Here is an 18,636-nt window from a genome sequence, read left to right on the forward strand (position 1 = left end):
TTGCGGTTATTAACCATACCGACTACCCTCCTGTCAGTATCCAGAGTATATCCCTTTTCCTTCTTTGAAACTGTCTGTCCTCTGCATTCCTTTACAGTGTGGGTTGTATTTAGTAGTGGTATTTTACTGTCTGTTGTGCTAATAATAAAGCAGATATTTGTAATCAACTTTGACTGGACACTCCCTTTATCATTGGGTAATAATTGTATTTTTGCTGTGTTGCAACTAACCAATGATCCACAATGTTTAGAGGAGATAAGCCTGCTGTTCCATCCACGTTACCAAAATTAAACAAGGCGGTTTATAATTTTAATTGTATACTTGCTTATTCCAATCTGTTCGGATCCATTCTGGTGTATCTATCAGAGGTGTGGGCTGATTGATGGTTTAGAAACTGATATTCACCCCATGACCACTGGTACCCGGGAATTCGATTCATCATATTGGCAGCAGACGTGTCAACCTTGTTGCACTACATAGGTGATAAAATGATATACTATTGACGGAATAGTGTGATGCGACGGGATGAGTACCCGAGATAGGAAATCTGCTCCATTTGCATGTTTTGTTGGCTTGTGCAGTATGTCAAAATGATAGCCCTGTAGATGCAAGCCCCACCTGGCAATGTGTGGATGCATGCAAGTCATTGCTTTGCCATAGATGGTAGTCAGAGCTTGATGGTCAGGGTTGACCACAAATTGTTTTTCAAACAGGAACAGATGATAATGTTTGTACCCCCATGCAATGGATAGACTTTTCTGCTTGTGCATAGGCCTGTTCTGTCTGCGTGCGGCTTCACCTGGCATATGAAGCAATGCATCTGTGAGAGGCGGAATCACCTGAGTGTTGTGCCCGAATCACTCCTAGGCCTACTGGACTCGCATCGACTGTGACCATCGTGTGACTGTTGGGATTGAGGGACAACATGCAGACAGATGATACTATGGGATGGCATATTTTCTCAAACACTGACATTTTCGTGACCACATGAATTCATGATTTTTCTTGACTAGATGTTGTAGGGGTGTGCTGATGGATGCAAAATCTTGATTGTAGTGCGTGCACTAGCTGGCCAGGCCCAGGAAGGAGCGTAGTTGTGTGACACAGGATGGATGTGGTGTAGACGTTAAAGCCTTTTTTTTGACTGGGTCTTGTGTAATGCTTTTAGATAACAAACAATTTCACAGAGTGTTTACTGAATTCACATTTTTTTGCGCTTCCGGGTGAGGTGTGCTTCTTCCAGGGCCATGCACACTGTGGAGCGTTATCATGAGATTTTTGGGACGTGCCAAATACCAGGATATTCTCACTGTTGTGTATGCAGTTTGAGATATGTCAGATTACTTTCTGTATTTCTTCTTGAAAAATCTCAACTGCTGAGGATATTCGAAACTAAGATGCCTGGAGCAGTGAAATAGTCATAGGCGTATTGGGAAGGTTATGACGTATCTGGATTCCGGGCTAAGTTCAAGTTGAAGATATCCCTTGTTTAAATCGAGTCTAGACAATATTGTGGCTCAATTTTCAAGGTGTATCATTTCCGCTGCATTGTGGGATGGTGTCTTTCTTTTTATAATTTAGTTTGGTGCTCTTATATCTACACAAAGTTGACTGCGTTAATCTGAATCTTTTGTTGGCACAGGGATGATGGGGAGGTCCATGGTCTGGGACGATGCTAATAACGAGCTTAGTTTGCCTTCGATTTGACATTGTGTGTTGATCGAGATACCCTGTTGTGCTGTCGGTTTGATGGATTGAATCATGTGTTGATTGACATGACAGTTTAAATTTGTTTTAACTTCCCCATGTTTTAAAATAACATCACGTCTTTTTTCGTGCATTGTCTATCTGATGGCTTGCCATCGACTGGTATACACCGTGCAGCAGCACCATCTGTAGTGCATTCATGCCAACCCTCCTGATTTATGGCGGAGACTGTTTTTTTCTATCCAAAATATTGCTCTTTTTTTTTACTGTCTTCCTCCTAAAATAATTCTACCCCAATGCAATCCAATCAGAATATTCAGTTCTCCCGATTTTATTGACAAAATCTCCCTCCCACGTGCTCCATGTGTGGCAGTGCTGTTTTAAAACTTAGAATGCAACCACAGCTAGCATCTATCTGGATGATGTGTTGTGTTGGTGTGCAGTAGCAATGTTGGACTGTGCTCAATTGCTGTGGCATTTCACCTGCGGAATGATGCATCCAATTTACTCAATGAGAGCGGCCTGGTCTTGAGAGCATGTATTTTTCTGCTTGCTCTGTGTGCATAGCGGGGCTAACCCCTACTCCTTGGCCCCTTACATCATATCAGTAACATGCATAAAATTTCCTGCTTGCCCCAATGATAGAGTCGGAGATATTCTGAAAGTTGGAAACATATATAACATTTTATTGGAAAAAACATATGGTCGCATAATTTGGAATCATCTTATGGGGGCGCCCCCCCCACCCCTGCTCAGGTCTTATGACTGCCTGGCACCAACCATGGTCCTTAGCCGGGTGGCTCTGCCAATCCCGCCTTACAAAGTCCCATGTCCAAAAGACTGTGAGCCATCTCACACCATTCCGTTCTTGCGAGAACGGCCTGCCCTGGATTCCACTGCTGCCAGGGCTAGATGAGAGGTCTTGCGCTCTCCACCCCTGGCTATTTAAGCCCCCGAAGGTGCAGGCCGTTTCCGGCTGGACCCTCTGGGGGCACCCTGACTGCCTCCTCCCTAGAGGAGGCGAGTCCACGCAGGGGGCAGCCAGAGGGGCGGCCCGCTATGTGAGCTGCGTCTCTAGCGCCCCCTGCGTGGGCTGGCGCATCTGCCTATCTTTTAAGTGAGGGAGGCCATCTTTGAGACGTTGGAGGATTTCGCTTTGGATCTTGTCTTGGGAACTCTACGTGTTGAGTTTCTTCTCCCTTGATGGTGTCATGTTTGTTTGAGGTGCTCAGCACCGATCTAAAATTATCCTCTCTCCAACAGGCGTGCAGGATTGCCCGAATGCCGGGCAAAGTCTTTCACTAGGGAAGTCATACCCATGTCAGGCTGTTCTTTTAGCACTTGTTTCCTGTGTTTCATCAGCAGTAGAGATTTGATGTAAAGGCAGGGGGGGGTTACTTAAAATAGTTGAGCGCCCTCTAATGCAAGAGAGGTCACGTGAGGTGCGCAACCTACCTACATTTCGACAGGGTGATGGGTGGTGGCAGGGCAGAGGGGTGGGGGCTGACTCTTCAAATGTTGGGAGAGGTGCTAACTTCAGAGATGGTGGCGGAGGGGCAAAAGATCTGTTACTATTCTGGTGCATAAGCAATGTTAAAATCTGTACTTAAAATCTGACTTTTTGGGATAGTAGAAAATGGACGGAAGACTTTTGGGATGATAGTAAGCACCCTGAAGCAAGCAGCGCATGCCTCATTTGGGAGAATTTGAGTTTTGAATAAAATAGTCAAATGGAAGAAAAAGTGTCTTGCTGGAGAATGCGGGCATCGATCCCGCTACCTCTCGCATGCTAAGCGAGCGCTCTACCATCTGAGCTAATTCCCCTCCTCCACGAAGGCTCTCGATACACTGCTTCAGAGCTGAAGCACAGTCTCCGGCTCACACTTTCTTGCTGTCCAGGGACCTGTAGTGCATAAAGCCCTTTCTCTTCATCTGCCGCAGGGGAAATCACAATCTCACCCCTTTGCCCAAAACAAAATACCTTCAGTGGAGCTACAAGTAAAGCTGCAGATGGCCATCCATTGCAATGAGGATTGGCCAACCAGGTATTAATAGCAGAGTGACTCCACTCCCACGCCCTTTCACGCTGGACCTGCGCTTGTGATCAAGAGGCTGCACACCAGTGCCATAGACCCGAGAGCCCAATTGAAAAGGTGCTTGCTTCTCACTTTATTTCTCTTGCTGTTTTAGGCCGCTGACACGCCGCCTGCAGCCAAAGGACCAGCGCTGGAGTGCCCTTTGTCATTTTTACCAGCTGGCCATATTTTACAATCGAGCGTCAGAATACCAAACAGGTAAGAGTTAGGTCTGGGAATTGAGTCCACTTTCCATCGTGTGTCCCATAAAGCGGAAGTGTCCAGCCGAGTGCAAGCAGGTGCCTTTTGCCCGCGTGTGCTGGGACACTGCAGCTTTGGACGTGAGCCAACTTGCCCTTTTCAGTGGGCCAGTACCCGTGACTCCAGTGAGAGAAGAGGAAAAGAAAGAACTTTCCCCTTCTCTGTCGAGTGGCCCCAGTGGCCTAATGGATAAGGCACTGGCCTCCTAAGCCAGGGATTGTGGGTTCGAGTCCCATCTGGGGTGGTTCGTGGCATTTTGTTCACACTTCTGCTAAAGCATGCAAAAGGTTTTTGCGGTAGTAGGGGGAGGGCGCAGGCTAGTACTTTGCTGGGCGCTGTGAAGTCCAGAACGTGCTCTGCTGGTAGCAGACTTTAAATGCCGGGAGACTGCAGAGTGTAGCAACCCCTCATGTCAGCGAAGAGACACAGATGAGTGGTAAGAAAGACAGGGAAAATATGCTTTCTGGAATCTGAGCTCCTGCAGACAGGGCTCACTCTTCTGCCAGCTCCGACCTGCTCCGATGAAAACGAAATAAAAGAGCAAAGGCTGCGCACTTTGAACCAATTATTCGAAGCATCGTATTGAAATGAAATAAAAGGTTAACAGCCCTGGGTGGCATCAAAGTGGAATTTCCTGAATATGTCACCAATGCCATGCAATGCGCCTGTTGCCGGCCCTCGCGCGGATGACTCTTTGGGATAGCAGAAAAGTGGACGGAAGACTTTTAGGATGATAGTAAAAAAAACCCAGAAGCGAGCACTGCCTTTATTTGCGACGATTGGTGAGTTTTGAATAAAATAGTGAAAATGAAGAAGAAGCGTCTTGCTGGAGAATGCGGGCATCGATCCCGCTACCTCTCGCATGCTAAGCGAGCGCTCTACCATCTGAGCTAATTCCCCTTCCTGTTAAGAGGCACCTAGTTTCTCTTCCTGGTTGTCGAATAGCACATTACTCTGTGAACTCACAGATGACAGTTGACTGCACTGAGGTCTTCATAGGAGCACATGTAGCCCTTTTCTAAGTATCCCCTTCCACAGACAGGAAGTGCCTGTGCACGTCACACAAGGCAATGCTGCAGCCAGTCCTCTGCTAGTTGCACTGCACTGCCACGACTATAAATCCCATGTGTTCTATTTTGGAAGCACTGCCGAAGCGGACCGACAATCGGGGCAAATAAAACCTAACGTGGAAGAAAGACTTCAAGCGGAAAAAGTTGCTCCATATCTATAAGGAGTGTGAGACAATGTTTAAGGCGATCCTTGAAATATATTGATATCAATGCCTTCTAATGATTCGTATGCTGTTTTCTCTTTTCCCAAATGATAAACGCACCGTGTTTATCCTTATTATGGTCAAATGCGTTCTCCGTAGCCGTTCACACCAGAATTGCTAAGGAAAGTAAAAAAGGATAAAAGAAGAAAAAGTACACATTGTATCGGGCACTGCCACAATGGTACAAACCTGCACATTGGACCTAGGCACATTGGTGGCGGCAGAGGGCACAATCCCGGACAAAAAAAAGTTTTTTGGGGTTGCAGGGGTGTCCCCCGCATGTTCCATGTAATAATGTCTCTGCAAAAAACAGCAATTTTCCAGGGACTTATTTGCATGGCAGCATTTTTGCGGGGACATTATCACATGGAACCGATAACAGTGCCTGTGGCAACTGCCTATACCCAAGTCAAGCCTGTTGGCTTTTCCATTGCTTGTTTTAACACTTCAGTGCAAGGAACATATATAAATCAAGTGGTTAAGACATTTTTATTACACCAGTATTGCATTTACAGCTGAAGTTAAACCATTAACTGTCAGCAGACCGCTTACAAATAGCACTGACAGGCCACAGTTTGATGTTAATGCTGGAAAGAGCAAAGAGATCCCAGAAGGATGTGTTTTGGGTGGGGAGGGGCAAGTAATGGGTGGAAATGGCCCCAGTGATTAGCATGGCCATGGGTAGAAAATGGTTGGGTAGATAACTAATGAACATCCAGAAGCTGTGTCCTTCCTGTCATGTCATCATCCTCCAGGCTTTAACAAAATTGAATAGTTTTTAGGTGGCGCATATTGAAAAAGGACAGGAAGAAAAGGGGGAAGGCAGTAAATAATTGAGTGGATGCAAAAAGAGAGGGTAATGGTAACTTGACTACTCTCCTGCACATGCCATTGTGCATTCAGACGAAGTACACACATATCCCGGGGTACAGGTTTCTCTCCAAGTCCACAATCCCCCACCACAGCAGATGTTCCAGTCTAGCAGTCGTTGGTAAAAGGGAATTGTCTTTGTTTAATGTCCTCGGTCTGTGTCCTCAGCAATTTCATTGCTCAACATTCCCTTGTTTTTATTTCCCAGTATGCTCCCATGGCCCCAGGCGTGGCCATTTCTTTGTCCTATAGTGTGTGCCTATGGGGCGGCATATCTATACAAAACCCGAAGGCATCCAAAGCAATGCCGGGACTGGTGATCTCAAACACTCCATCGGAGTACGTACCTTACTTAAGGGGCCCTTTGCCCTATTAACACCATAAATAGTCTGCAATTAACACATCACGGTTTGGTAAAACTATCCAAAGGGCAGCTCAAGAGACCAATGTGTTTCTACCCCAACACCTCAGTGGTCATTTCTGTTGGTATGTTAAGTCTGTCCACTCACTGACCATTTGTGTCCAAATCTCACCAGGGTCTATGCTATCCCTGAGGCCGAAACACTTCACCTCTTTAAGGACTTTGCTCATTAATCAATGAGCCATACAAACATTGCATATCAGCACAATAGTGGCATGAAAGGGGCCTCCCTCTACAATACTTAAATGATTTACTTTTTACAAGAATATAGGTGAGGAATTCGACCAAACGCATGATGAGTGTGGGCTCCCCTGGACTTTTTTTGACATTTTTAATTAAATGGATGATGGCACACTGACCTCAGGAAAATGTGTTGGGCTAATCCACAAACATTTCCGTATGCTCACATCACAACAAACTCATAGAGCTGTGTATTCTGGGTTGGACACTGCCTACAGGCACAGTCTGCCATGTCATATTTAGTTGCAATGTGACAGCAGAGGACTGCGCAATATCATCGTAAGGCAGGGGGAGGCTAAACTTCCCCCAGCCATGGTCAACCTGCTTAACTGACAAAGGCTCCCTGCTCTTTTGTTAGGCCCTGCAGCTTACGGCAGCAATTCACATACCCACAGGGGGGTACATCAAACAGGCCACATGGGGCCTGGATGCAGAGAATAACAAAGGAGACAGGAAACTCAACAACCTTTCACATGTAAATGGGTCACCCTGAAGCCAGCTCCCTCCTCTCAGTATCGATGTCAGTGAACGGTCGTGTCTGGTTCTTTTATTGCAGTAGGCCACCCCCGATATGGGGACCCCATTCATAAGGTATGAGAATGTAGTTTGTTGCAAGAGCCAGAGAATCTGGTCTCTCAGCATCTTCAATAGCGAAATGCCGCTTTAACAGGAACCACACAGGGAGGACATTTAAATAAAGAGACAGCAGACAGGCAAATGGGTGGGACTTAGTATCACAAGGGAGTGAGCCCAGAGCTCTTTCTGTTGAGAGGAGGTTTTCGCCATATTTGTTCAGGAACACCCCTTGTTCCTGTTTTCACCCCTTTACCTTTTCCTGTTGCAAATCACTATGCTGATGACTTCACGCATACTGAAAATTGTTAGTAGGGACCCCAGGGTTGGCTCGCTAAGTTACGCTTAACCTACACCAATCACTGTGGCCCACTTAGCTTTAAAAGAGGATCAGAGACCCTCTTTAGCAGATCTGAAGACTACATAAGAAGTAGCAAGAAAAACTCATCCTTGGATCCTGGCTGAAGGTACAGGCTGCCTTACATCTTCCGCCAGTGAAGGAATGCCAGGAATTTCCAAAGAGGGAAACAATATCCCTCCTCTTAACTTCTCCTATGGAACAGGGGAAGAAAAGAACTCGGAGGACTCTCCAGCCGCTCCAGAACCGGTACCCAGCCAACACACATCATGCCCTGCTAGGCCTTTCAGCAAGATCCATGGACAAGAAGTGCCAGATGTGAACAAAAGGACAAGGTAGCACACTCCTTAGCTGTGGGTCATCCACCTTAAAGGACGACACAAGTCCATTGAATAAGCTGGGAGAAGTGCAACGACAAGCATCAATCGCCACCCGCCTTGAAGGATATTTTTTCGAACCACTCAAGTTCCTTGATTCACAACCAACTTCAACAGTGACCATTGTCAAGTCGCAGTTGCTGAAAGAAACCTGAGACGTCTCGACAAGGACTTCAGAACTGCTGATCAGCACAGAGACAATGATTCCTGAACCGGAGTTCCTGTGTAGGACAGCCTGCATACGTTCATCAAGCTTTGCTGACTGAACCGTCCTGCCGCCTGATACCGGCAGCTGACTCCCATCTCAAACTCTGTCACAGAAGCCTGTGAAGTGTCCTGAAGCCGCTTCGACCCTGTGGAGCAACAAGAACAGCTACAGCAAAAGGTACATTCTGGTTCTATCCCCCCTGGTCCTGCCCATAAGGCCCCTTGAGACATTTTAAGATCCTTTTCTCCCCTTCTGCTGAAGCCAAGAAACCTTAATAAACTATTGCGGTTATTAACCATACCGACTACCCTCCTGTCAGTATCCAGAGTATATCCCTTTTCCTTCTTTGAAACTGTCTGTCCTCTGCATTCCTTTACAGTGTGGGTTGTATTTAGTAGTGGTATTTTACTGTCTGTTGTGCTAATAATAAAGCAGATATTTGTAATCAACTTTGACTGGACACTCCCTTTATCATTGGGTAATAATTGTATTTTTGCTGTGTTGCAACTAACCAATGATCCACAATGTTTAGAGGAGATAAGCCTGCTGTTCCATCCACGTTACCAAAATTAAACAAGGCGGTTTATAATTTTAATTGTATACTTGCTTATTCCAATCTGTTCGGATCCATTCTGGTGTATCTATCAGAGGTGTGGGCTGATTGATGGTTTAGAAACTGATATTCACCCCATGACCACTGGTACCCGGGAATTCGATTCATCATATTGGCAGCAGACGTGTCAACCTTGTTGCACTACATAGGTGATAAAATGATATACTATTGACGGAATAGTGTGATGCGACGGGATGAGTACCCGAGATAGGAAATCTGCTCCATTTGCATGTTTTGTTGGCTTGTGCAGTATGTCAAAATGATAGCCCTGTAGATGCAAGCCCCACCTGGCAATGTGTGGATGCATGCAAGTCATTGCTTTGCCATAGATGGTAGTCAGAGCTTGATGGTCAGGGTTGACCACAAATTGTTTTTCAAACAGGAACAGATGATAATGTTTGTACCCCCATGCAATGGATAGACTTTTCTGCTTGTGCATAGGCCTGTTCTGTCTGCGTGCGGCTTCACCTGGCATATGAAGCAATGCATCTGTGAGAGGCGGAATCACCTGAGTGTTGTGCCCGAATCACTCCTAGGCCTACTGGACTCGCATCGACTGTGACCATCGTGTGACTGTTGGGATTGAGGGACAACATGCAGACAGATGATACTATGGGATGGCATATTTTCTCAAACACTGACATTTTCGTGACCACATGAATTCATGATTTTTCTTGACTAGATGTTGTAGGGGTGTGCTGATGGATGCAAAATCTTGATTGTAGTGCGTGCACTAGCTGGCCAGGCCCAGGAAGGAGCGTAGTTGTGTGACACAGGATGGATGTGGTGTAGACGTTAAAGCCTTTTTTTTGACTGGGTCTTGTGTAATGCTTTTAGATAACAAACAATTTCACAGAGTGTTTACTGAATTCACATTTTTTTGCGCTTCCGGGTGAGGTGTGCTTCTTCCAGGGCCATGCACACTGTGGAGCGTTATCATGAGATTTTTGGGACGTGCCAAATACCAGGATATTCTCACTGTTGTGTATGCAGTTTGAGATATGTCAGATTACTTTCTGTATTTCTTCTTGAAAAATCTCAACTGCTGAGGATATTCGAAACTAAGATGCCTGGAGCAGTGAAATAGTCATAGGCGTATTGGGAAGGTTATGACGTATCTGGATTCCGGGCTAAGTTCAAGTTGAAGATATCCCTTGTTTAAATCGAGTCTAGACAATATTGTGGCTCAATTTTCAAGGTGTATCATTTCCGCTGCATTGTGGGATGGTGTCTTTCTTTTTATAATTTAGTTTGGTGCTCTTATATCTACACAAAGTTGACTGCGTTAATCTGAATCTTTTGTTGGCACAGGGATGATGGGGAGGTCCATGGTCTGGGACGATGCTAATAACGAGCTTAGTTTGCCTTCGATTTGACATTGTGTGTTGATCGAGATACCCTGTTGTGCTGTCGGTTTGATGGATTGAATCATGTGTTGATTGACATGACAGTTTAAATTTGTTTTAACTTCCCCATGTTTTAAAATAACATCACGTCTTTTTTCGTGCATTGTCTATCTGATGGCTTGCCATCGACTGGTATACACCGTGCAGCAGCACCATCTGTAGTGCATTCATGCCAACCCTCCTGATTTATGGCGGAGACTGTTTTTTTCTATCCAAAATATTGCTCTTTTTTTTTACTGTCTTCCTCCTAAAATAATTCTACCCCAATGCAATCCAATCAGAATATTCAGTTCTCCCGATTTTATTGACAAAATCTCCCTCCCACGTGCTCCATGTGTGGCAGTGCTGTTTTAAAACTTAGAATGCAACCACAGCTAGCATCTATCTGGATGATGTGTTGTGTTGGTGTGCAGTAGCAATGTTGGACTGTGCTCAATTGCTGTGGCATTTCACCTGCGGAATGATGCATCCAATTTACTCAATGAGAGCGGCCTGGTCTTGAGAGCATGTATTTTTCTGCTTGCTCTGTGTGCATAGCGGGGCTAACCCCTACTCCTTGGCCCCTTACATCATATCAGTAACATGCATAAAATTTCCTGCTTGCCCCAATGATAGAGTCGGAGATATTCTGAAAGTTGGAAACATATATAACATTTTATTGGAAAAAACATATGGTCGCATAATTTGGAATCATCTTATGGGGGCGCCCCCCCCACCCCTGCTCAGGTCTTATGACTGCCTGGCACCAACCATGGTCCTTAGCCGGGTGGCTCTGCCAATCCCGCCTTACAAAGTCCCATGTCCAAAAGACTGTGAGCCATCTCACACCATTCCGTTCTTGCGAGAACGGCCTGCCCTGGATTCCACTGCTGCCAGGGCTAGATGAGAGGTCTTGCGCTCTCCACCCCTGGCTATTTAAGCCCCCGAAGGTGCAGGCCGTTTCCGGCTGGACCCTCTGGGGGCACCCTGACTGCCTCCTCCCTAGAGGAGGCGAGTCCACGCAGGGGGCAGCCAGAGGGGCGGCCCGCTATGTGAGCTGCGTCTCTAGCGCCCCCTGCGTGGGCTGGCGCATCTGCCTATCTTTTAAGTGAGGGAGGCCATCTTTGAGACGTTGGAGGATTTCGCTTTGGATCTTGTCTTGGGAACTCTACGTGTTGAGTTTCTTCTCCCTTGATGGTGTCATGTTTGTTTGAGGTGCTCAGCACCGATCTAAAATTATCCTCTCTCCAACAGGCGTGCAGGATTGCCCGAATGCCGGGCAAAGTCTTTCACTAGGGAAGTCATACCCATGTCAGGCTGTTCTTTTAGCACTTGTTTCCTGTGTTTCATCAGCAGTAGAGATTTGATGTAAAGGCAGGGGGGGGTTACTTAAAATAGTTGAGCGCCCTCTAATGCAAGAGAGGTCACGTGAGGTGCGCAACCTACCTACATTTCGACAGGGTGATGGGTGGTGGCAGGGCAGAGGGGTGGGGGCTGACTCTTCAAATGTTGGGAGAGGTGCTAACTTCAGAGATGGTGGCGGAGGGGCAAAAGATCTGTTACTATTCTGGTGCATAAGCAATGTTAAAATCTGTACTTAAAATCTGACTTTTTGGGATAGTAGAAAATGGACGGAAGACTTTTGGGATGATAGTAAGCACCCTGAAGCAAGCAGCGCATGCCTCATTTGGGAGAATTTGAGTTTTGAATAAAATAGTCAAATGGAAGAAAAAGTGTCTTGCTGGAGAATGCGGGCATCGATCCCGCTACCTCTCGCATGCTAAGCGAGCGCTCTACCATCTGAGCTAATTCCCCTCCTCCACGAAGGCTCTCGATACACTGCTTCAGAGCTGAAGCACAGTCTCCGGCTCACACTTTCTTGCTGTCCAGGGACCTGTAGTGCATAAAGCCCTTTCTCTTCATCTGCCGCAGGGGAAATCACAATCTCACCCCTTTGCCCAAAACAAAATACCTTCAGTGGAGCTACAAGTAAAGCTGCAGATGGCCATCCATTGCAATGAGGATTGGCCAACCAGGTATTAATAGCAGAGTGACTCCACTCCCACGCCCTTTCACGCTGGACCTGCGCTTGTGATCAAGAGGCTGCACACCAGTGCCATAGACCCGAGAGCCCAATTGAAAAGGTGCTTGCTTCTCACTTTATTTCTCTTGCTGTTTTAGGCCGCTGACACGCCGCCTGCAGCCAAAGGACCAGCGCTGGAGTGCCCTTTGTCATTTTTACCAGCTGGCCATATTTTACAATCGAGCGTCAGAATACCAAACAGGTAAGAGTTAGGTCTGGGAATTGAGTCCACTTTCCATCGTGTGTCCCATAAAGCGGAAGTGTCCAGCCGAGTGCAAGCAGGTGCCTTTTGCCCGCGTGTGCTGGGACACTGCAGCTTTGGACGTGAGCCAACTTGCCCTTTTCAGTGGGCCAGTACCCGTGACTCCAGTGAGAGAAGAGGAAAAGAAAGAACTTTCCCCTTCTCTGTCGAGTGGCCCCAGTGGCCTAATGGATAAGGCACTGGCCTCCTAAGCCAGGGATTGTGGGTTCGAGTCCCATCTGGGGTGGTTCGTGGCATTTTGTTCACACTTCTGCTAAAGCATGCAAAAGGTTTTTGCGGTAGTAGGGGGAGGGCGCAGGCTAGTACTTTGCTGGGCGCTGTGAAGTCCAGAACGTGCTCTGCTGGTAGCAGACTTTAAATGCCGGGAGACTGCAGAGTGTAGCAACCCCTCATGTCAGCGAAGAGACACAGATGAGTGGTAAGAAAGACAGGGAAAATATGCTTTCTGGAATCTGAGCTCCTGCAGACAGGGCTCACTCTTCTGCCAGCTCCGACCTGCTCCGATGAAAACGAAATAAAAGAGCAAAGGCTGCGCACTTTGAACCAATTATTCGAAGCATCGTATTGAAATGAAATAAAAGGTTAACAGCCCTGGGTGGCATCAAAGTGGAATTTCCTGAATATGTCACCAATGCCATGCAATGCGCCTGTTGCCGGCCCTCGCGCGGATGACTCTTTGGGATAGCAGAAAGTGGACGGAAGACTTTTAGGATGATAGTAAAAAAAACCCAGAAGCGAGCACATGCCTTTATTTGCGACGATTGGTGAGTTTTGAATAAAATAGTGAAAATGAAGAAGAAGCGTCTTGCTGGAGAATGCGGGCATCGATCCCGCTACCTCTCGCATGCTAAGCGAGCGCTCTACCATCTGAGCTAATTCCCCTTCCTGTTAAGAGGCACCTAGTTTCTCTTCCTGGTTGTCGAATAGCACATTACTCTGTGAACTCACAGATGACAGTTGACTGCACTGAGGTCTTCATAGGAGCACATGTAGCCCTTTTCTAAGTATCCCCTTCCACAGACAGGAAGTGCCTGTGCACGTCACACAAGGCAATGCTGCAGCCAGTCCTCTGCTAGTTGCACTGCACTGCCACGACTATAAATCCCATGTGTTCTATTTTGGAAGCACTGCCGAAGCGGACCGACAATCGGGGCAAATAAAACCTAACGTGGAAGAAAGACTTCAAGCGGAAAAAGTTGCTCCATATCTATAAGGAGTGTGAGACAATGTTTAAGGCGATCCTTGAAATATATTGATATCAATGCCTTCTAATGATTCGTATGCTGTTTTCTCTTTTCCCAAATGATAAACGCACCGTGTTTATCCTTATTATGGTCAAATGCGTTCTCCGTAGCCGTTCACACCAGAATTGCTAAGGAAAGTAAAAAAGGATAAAAGAAGAAAAAGTACACATTGTATCGGGCACTGCCACAATGGTACAAACCTGCACATTGGACCTAGGCACATTGGTGGCGGCAGAGGGCACAATCCCGGACAAAAAAAAGTTTTTTGGGGTTGCAGGGGTGTCCCCCGCATGTTCCATGTAATAATGTCTCTGCAAAAAACAGCAATTTTCCAGGGACTTATTTGCATGGCAGCATTTTTGCGGGGACATTATCACATGGAACCGATAACAGTGCCTGTGGCAACTGCCTATACCCAAGTCAAGCCTGTTGGCTTTTCCATTGCTTGTTTTAACACTTCAGTGCAAGGAACATATATAAATCAAGTGGTTAAGACATTTTTATTACACCAGTATTGCATTTACAGCTGAAGTTAAACCATTAACTGTCAGCAGACCGCTTACAAATAGCACTGACAGGCCACAGTTTGATGTTAATGCTGGAAAGAGCAAAGAGATCCCAGAAGGATGTGTTTTGGGTGGGGAGGGGCAAGTAATGGGTGGAAATGGCCCCAGTGATTAGCATGGCCATGGGTAGAAAATGGTTGGGTAGATAACTAATGAACATCCAGAAGCTGTGTCCTTCCTGTCATGTCATCATCCTCCAGGCTTTAACAAAATTGAATAGTTTTTAGGTGGCGCATATTGAAAAAGGACAGGAAGAAAAGGGGGAAGGCAGTAAATAATTGAGTGGATGCAAAAAGAGAGGGTAATGGTAACTTGACTACTCTCCTGCACATGCCATTGTGCATTCAGACGAAGTACACACATATCCCGGGGTACAGGTTTCTCTCCAAGTCCACAATCCCCCACCACAGCAGATGTTCCAGTCTAGCAGTCGTTGGTAAAAGGGAATTGTCTTTGTTTAATGTCCTCGGTCTGTGTCCTCAGCAATTTCATTGCTCAACATTCCCTTGTTTTTATTTCCCAGTATGCTCCCATGGCCCCAGGCGTGGCCATTTCTTTGTCCTATAGTGTGTGCCTATGGGGCGGCATATCTATACAAAACCCGAAGGCATCCAAAGCAATGCCGGGACTGGTGATCTCAAACACTCCATCGGAGTACGTACCTTACTTAAGGGGCCCTTTGCCCTATTAACACCATAAATAGTCTGCAATTAACACATCACGGTTTGGTAAAACTATCCAAAGGGCAGCTCAAGAGACCAATGTGTTTCTACCCCAACACCTCAGTGGTCATTTCTGTTGGTATGTTAAGTCTGTCCACTCACTGACCATTTGTGTCCAAATCTCACCAGGGTCTATGCTATCCCTGAGGCCGAAACACTTCACCTCTTTAAGGACTTTGCTCATTAATCAATGAGCCATACAAACATTGCATATCAGCACAATAGTGGCATGAAAGGGGCCTCCCTCTACAATACTTAAATGATTTACTTTTTACAAGAATATAGGTGAGGAATTCGACCAAACGCATGATGAGTGTGGGCTCCCCTGGACTTTTTTTGACATTTTTAATTAAATGGATGATGGCACACTGACCTCAGGAAAATGTGTTGGGCTAATCCACAAACATTTCCGTATGCTCACATCACAACAAACTCATAGAGCTGTGTATTCTGGGTTGGACACTGCCTACAGGCACAGTCTGCCATGTCATATTTAGTTGCAATGTGACAGCAGAGGACTGCGCAATATCATCGTAAGGCAGGGGGAGGCTAAACTTCCCCCAGCCATGGTCAACCTGCTTAACTGACAAAGGCTCCCTGCTCTTTTGTTAGGCCCTGCAGCTTACGGCAGCAATTCACATACCCACAGGGGGGTACATCAAACAGGCCACATGGGGCCTGGATGCAGAGAATAACAAAGGAGACAGGAAACTCAACAACCTTTCACATGTAAATGGGTCACCCTGAAGCCAGCTCCCTCCTCTCAGTATCGATGTCAGTGAACGGTCGTGTCTGGTTCTTTTATTGCAGTAGGCCACCCCCGATATGGGGACCCCATTCATAAGGTATGAGAATGTAGTTTGTTGCAAGAGCCAGAGAATCTGGTCTCTCAGCATCTTCAATAGCGAAATGCCGCTTTAACAGGAACCACACAGGGAGGACATTTAAATAAAGAGACAGCAGACAGGCAAATGGGTGGGACTTAGTATCACAAGGGAGTGAGCCCAGAGCTCTTTCTGTTGAGAGGAGGTTTTCGCCATATTTGTTCAGGAACACCCCTTGTTCCTGTTTTCACCCCTTTACCTTTTCCTGTTGCAAATCACTATGCTGATGACTTCACGCATACTGAAAATTGTTAGTAGGGACCCCAGGGTTGGCTCGCTAAGTTACGCTTAACCTACACCAATCACTGTGGCCCACTTAGCTTTAAAAGAGGATCAGAGACCCTCTTTAGCAGATCTGAAGACTACATAAGAAGTAGCAAGAAAAACTCATCCTTGGATCCTGGCTGAAGGTACAGGCTGCCTTACATCTTCCGCCAGTGAAGGAATGCCAGGAATTTCCAAAGAGGGAAACAATATCCCTCCTCTTAACTTCTCCTATGGAACAGGGGAAGAAAAGAACTCGGAGGACTCTCCAGCCGCTCCAGAACCGGTACCCAGCCAACACACATCATGCCCTGCTAGGCCTTTCAGCAAGATCCATGGACAAGAAGTGCCAGATGTGAACAAAAGGACAAGGTAGCACACTCCTTAGCTGTGGGTCATCCACCTTAAAGGACGACACAAGTCCATTGAATAAGCTGGGAGAAGTGCAACGACAAGCATCAATCGCCACCCGCCTTGAAGGATATTTTTTCGAACCACTCAAGTTCCTTGATTCACAACCAACTTCAACAGTGACCATTGTCAAGTCGCAGTTGCTGAAAGAAACCTGAGACGTCTCGACAAGGACTTCAGAACTGCTGATCAGCACAGAGACAATGATTCCTGAACCGGAGTTCCTGTGTAGGACAGCCTGCATACGTTCATCAAGCTTTGCTGACTGAACCGTCCTGCCGCCTGATACCGGCAGCTGACTCCCATCTCAAACTCTGTCACAGAAGCCTGTGAAGTGTCCTGAAGCCGCTTCGACCCTGTGGAGCAACAAGAACAGCTACAGCAAAAGGTACATTCTGGTTCTATCCCCCCTGGTCCTGCCCATAAGGCCCCTTGAGACATTTTAAGATCCTTTTCTCCCCTTCTGCTGAAGCCAAGAAACCTTAATAAACTATTGCGGTTATTAACCATACCGACTACCCTCCTGTCAGTATCCAGAGTATATCCCTTTTCCTTCTTTGAAACTGTCTGTCCTCTGCATTCCTTTACAGTGTGGGTTGTATTTAGTAGTGGTATTTTACTGTCTGTTGTGCTAATAATAAAGCAGATATTTGTAATCAACTTTGACTGGACACTCCCTTTATCATTGGGTAATAATTGTATTTTTGCTGTGTTGCAACTAACCAATGATCCACAATGTTTAGAGGAGATAAGCCTGCTGTTCCATCCACGTTACCAAAATTAAACAAGGCGGTTTATAATTTTAATTGTATACTTGCTTATTCCAATCTGTTCGGATCCATTCTGGTGTATCTATCAGAGGTGTGGGCTGATTGATGGTTTAGAAACTGATATTCACCCCATGACCACTGGTACCCGGGAATTCGATTCATCATATTGGCAGCAGACGTGTCAACCTTGTTGCACTACATAGGTGATAAAATGATATACTATTGACGGAATAGTGTGATGCGACGGGATGAGTACCCGAGATAGGAAATCTGCTCCATTTGCATGTTTTGTTGGCTTGTGCAGTATGTCAAAATGATAGCCCTGTAGATGCAAGCCCCACCTGGCAATGTGTGGATGCATGCAAGTCATTGCTTTGCCATAGATGGTAGTCAGAGCTTGATGGTCAGGGTTGACCACAAATTGTTTTTCAAACAGGAACAGATGATAATGTTTGTACCCCCATGCAATGGATAGACTTTTCTGCTTGTGCATAGGCCTGTTCTGTCTGCGTGCGGCTTCACCTGGCATATGAAGCAATGCATCTGTGAGAGGCGGAATCACCTGAGTGTTGTGCCCGAATCACTCCTAGGCCTACTGGACTCGCATCGACTGTGACCATCGTGTGACTGTTGGGATTGAGGGACAACATGCAGACAGATGATACTATGGGATGGCATATTTTCTCAAACACTGACATTTTCGTGACCACATGAATTCATGATTTTTCTTGACTAGATGTTGTAGGGGTGTGCTGATGGATGCAAAATCTTGATTGTAGTGCGTGCACTAGCTGGCCAGGCCCAGGAAGGAGCGTAGTTGTGTGACACAGGATGGATGTGGTGTAGACGTTAAAGCCTTTTTTTTGACTGGGTCTTGTGTAATGCTTTTAGATAACAAACAATTTCACAGAGTGTTTACTGAATTCACATTTTTTTGCGCTTCCGGGTGAGGTGTGCTTCTTCCAGGGCCATGCACACTGTGGAGCGTTATCATGAGATTTTTGGGACGTGCCAAATACCAGGATATTCTCACTGTTGTGTATGCAGTTTGAGATATGTCAGATTACTT

The 18,636-nt window shown here is 46.2% G+C and overlaps 6 non-coding genes across 6 annotated transcripts; 2 read left to right on the forward strand and 4 right to left on the reverse strand.

Annotated features, from left to right (window-relative positions):
* Nucleotides 1-3,458: 3,458 nt before the first annotated feature.
* Nucleotides 3,459-3,531, reverse strand: TRNAA-AGC (transfer RNA alanine (anticodon AGC)). The gene has a single exon. It is a non-coding gene; the product is annotated as a tRNA-Ala (tRNA).
* Nucleotides 3,532-4,214: 683 nt separating this feature from the next.
* On the forward strand, nucleotides 4,215-4,287 carry TRNAR-CCU (transfer RNA arginine (anticodon CCU)). Its single transcript has one exon. It is a non-coding gene; the product is annotated as a tRNA-Arg (tRNA).
* A 583-nt stretch (nucleotides 4,288-4,870) lies between these two features.
* Nucleotides 4,871-4,943, reverse strand: TRNAA-AGC (transfer RNA alanine (anticodon AGC)). The gene has a single exon. It is a non-coding gene; the product is annotated as a tRNA-Ala (tRNA).
* A 7,160-nt stretch (nucleotides 4,944-12,103) lies between these two features.
* Nucleotides 12,104-12,176, reverse strand: TRNAA-AGC (transfer RNA alanine (anticodon AGC)). Its single transcript has one exon. It is a non-coding gene; the product is annotated as a tRNA-Ala (tRNA).
* A 683-nt stretch (nucleotides 12,177-12,859) lies between these two features.
* On the forward strand, nucleotides 12,860-12,932 carry TRNAR-CCU (transfer RNA arginine (anticodon CCU)). The gene has a single exon. It is a non-coding gene; the product is annotated as a tRNA-Arg (tRNA).
* A 583-nt stretch (nucleotides 12,933-13,515) lies between these two features.
* Nucleotides 13,516-13,588, reverse strand: TRNAA-AGC (transfer RNA alanine (anticodon AGC)). Its single transcript has one exon. It is a non-coding gene; the product is annotated as a tRNA-Ala (tRNA).
* Nucleotides 13,589-18,636: the final 5,048 nt, after the last annotated feature.

Source organism: Ambystoma mexicanum, chromosome 5q (genome assembly GCF_040938575.1).
Source record: "Ambystoma mexicanum isolate Mex_15411 chromosome 5q, UKY_AmexF1_1, whole genome shotgun sequence".
Classification (NCBI taxonomy): domain Eukaryota; kingdom Metazoa; phylum Chordata; class Amphibia; order Caudata; family Ambystomatidae; genus Ambystoma; species Ambystoma mexicanum.